We start from the raw sequence: 2,572 nt of genomic DNA, 5'->3' as shown, positions 1-2,572 counted from the left end.
TCCGGCTTAACGCTACGCTACGCTACGTACGTCGGAGGCGCTACGTAAACAGCGTGGCGGGATAGCCCCCGGGCTTGGCGCAGCACTACGGGTATTCTCGGAAGCACGTTGCGCCACTTGCGAAGGTTGGGCGCACTTTACGGTCGGTAGGAGGAAAACAAAGTACGGAGCGGGCGTAGCGTTCTCGCGCCACCAGAACTGGAACGCGGGGCGGGAAGGTGGGAAGAGCCTCCGGCGCGACGTAACATTCTTTGCGTCGTCGGCCGGCCGACGGTTGCGGGGATGCGCAGTGTGCGTAACGCATTCTCTTTGAAGAATGGAGGGTTTTGGCCGAGTTCAAGCGCGGGGCGATAGCCGGGCTTTATTTTTGCAAAGAGAATAACAGCCCTGCTTGTTACAGGGTCTGCGAGTGCCAGGAGCCCGGCGGGCTGGAAGGTCCCCGGCTGGCGCGCCGGCACCGCCGCGCTGGGCCCGCGGAGACTGGCCGCCCGCCCCGGCGCCATTTCCTCTCCGCTGCCTTCCGCCCGCCGCCGCCGGCCGCCATGACGGGCGCCGTTCTTGCCGGGGGCGGCGGGCAGCGAGGTCCCGGCGGGGTGAAAGCCCCCTGCTCCTCCCGGTTCACACTAACGAGCCTGCCCCCAGCCAGCAACCAAGTGGGGGGTGGGGGTCCCCTAAGGTAGCCGCTGGGGTCCCTCCGCCGCCCAGCGGCGCTGCCCCGGAGGCCCCGCCGCCGCCTTTAGGCCGGTGCTCGGCGCCGCTCAGGCGCCCGCCCCAGGCCCTTGGAAAGGTGGTTTTCAGACAGGAGAGGGGAAGGGATGTTTGTTTTTATTTTGTATTTAAATATAAATATTTTTTATTGTTTCAGAAAGGAAGGGAGAGAGAGAGTAGCATCGATGATGAGAGATACATCCATTGCTGCCCTTCGCCGGGGATGGAGCCGGTCACCCCAGCCTGAGCCCTGGCTAGGAATCGAAGCCTGGCCTCCAGTGCATAGGTCGGTGTTTTTTTTCTCCATTCCTTCCAGGCTGGCTTCCTCTTCCCCCAAACCGCACTTGGAAGCCTCACCGTCTTGGTCAGATGCAGTCAGACTTGTCCAGCTCTGATTTTTAAGGTTGGGCGTAAGTGGGGAGACTTGGGACCCGTACTTGTGGGCTGCTGTCTGCCACTCTTTCTAAAATTATTACAAGTGTGACAGTCGGCCCGTCTGCCCAAGAGGTAAGGACTCTGGAGACAGACCAGGCCAGGGGGAAAAAGTTTAGAAAAATAAAGTCAGTGGTAACTCAGTGCCGGGAATTCCTTTGTAGTAAGATATGCAGACCTCCCTCCAGATCTGGCTAGGAGATTGGCGTCATCAAAACAGCAGCATCCTGCACTCCTGTTTGGAGTCAGAACAGACATTCTGCTTGAGGCAAAACAGGCCAGGTTGTGTAAACTACCTGAGAAATAGCTCTGGACGGCCAGGTCTTTGTCCTGAGGGGCCAATCTGGGAGTGACCAACAGTGGGAGGGGTGGGGAAAAAGAGGTATAAGAGGAGGGACTGCGTCAGCCAAGGTTTGAGCCCAGATTCGAATCTGTAATAAACTCTAGCATGCTTAATCAAATTGGCTCCGGTGGTTCATCTCTTGGGGACTCGCTTGTAACAAGAATAGCATAAGGAAAGGGGCTTCCTGACTGGCCATTCAGGTGTCTCTTGGGCCGCAGACGCAGATGAGCAATCAGATTCATTGGGCAAATGTTGAACGCATCAAGGGCCAAGCACTGTGCCCAGAGCGGGCATAGCAATGAGCAAATCAGGTATTGCACGCATGGAGTTACAGTGGGGGAGATGGACAAATGTTTACGTCTGGGTTGCTAATTAAAAAAAAAAAGGGAGCCCTAATCAGTTTGGCTCAGTGGATAGAATGTCAGCTTGCAGACTGAAAGGTCCCAAGTTCGATTCTGGTCAAGGGCATGTACCTTGATTGCAGGCACATACCCAGTAGGAGGTGTGCAGGAGGCAGCTGATTGATGTTTCTCTCTCATTGATGTTCCTAATTCTCTATCCCTCTCCTTTCCTCTCTGAAAAATCAATAAAATATGTTTAAAAAAAAATAAAGAAAAAGGAAAAGTGACTGTGTGTGTGTGTGTGCCTGTGGGGAGGAGAGCATGCTGTAACATCTTGACCAGGGTGTCCTGAGACAGCTTACCCGATCAAGTGGCACAGAGGAAAGAGCAAGTGCAAAGGCCCTGAGACCATGTGGCCGGAGCAGAGCCAGGAGGAAAGACAGGAAAGGGCCAGGTTCAGACGGGCTTGCTGACTACTATTAAGGACTTTGTTTTTTCCTTACATTAAATTGGAAATCTCTAGGAAGGTTAGGCAGGGTGAGGAAAGGACTCCTATGGCTGCAGCGTGTGGAATACATTGAGAGTGAGCAAGCAGGTAGATTAAACAGGCGAGTGCAGGCATCCAGGCAGGAGATGATGGGGCTTGAGACAGGTCAGTAAGGGGGAAATGGTCTCATTGAAAGTTGAGCTAATGACTTGCTCATGGGTGGATGTGCAAGAAGAGTTCAGGATGAGTCTTGTAGGAGTT

This window comes from Pipistrellus kuhlii, unplaced genomic scaffold (genome assembly GCF_014108245.1).
Source record: "Pipistrellus kuhlii isolate mPipKuh1 unplaced genomic scaffold, mPipKuh1.p scaffold_m20_p_3, whole genome shotgun sequence".
Lineage (NCBI taxonomy): Eukaryota > Metazoa > Chordata > Mammalia > Chiroptera > Vespertilionidae > Pipistrellus > Pipistrellus kuhlii.
This window is presented reverse-complemented; position numbering follows the sequence as displayed.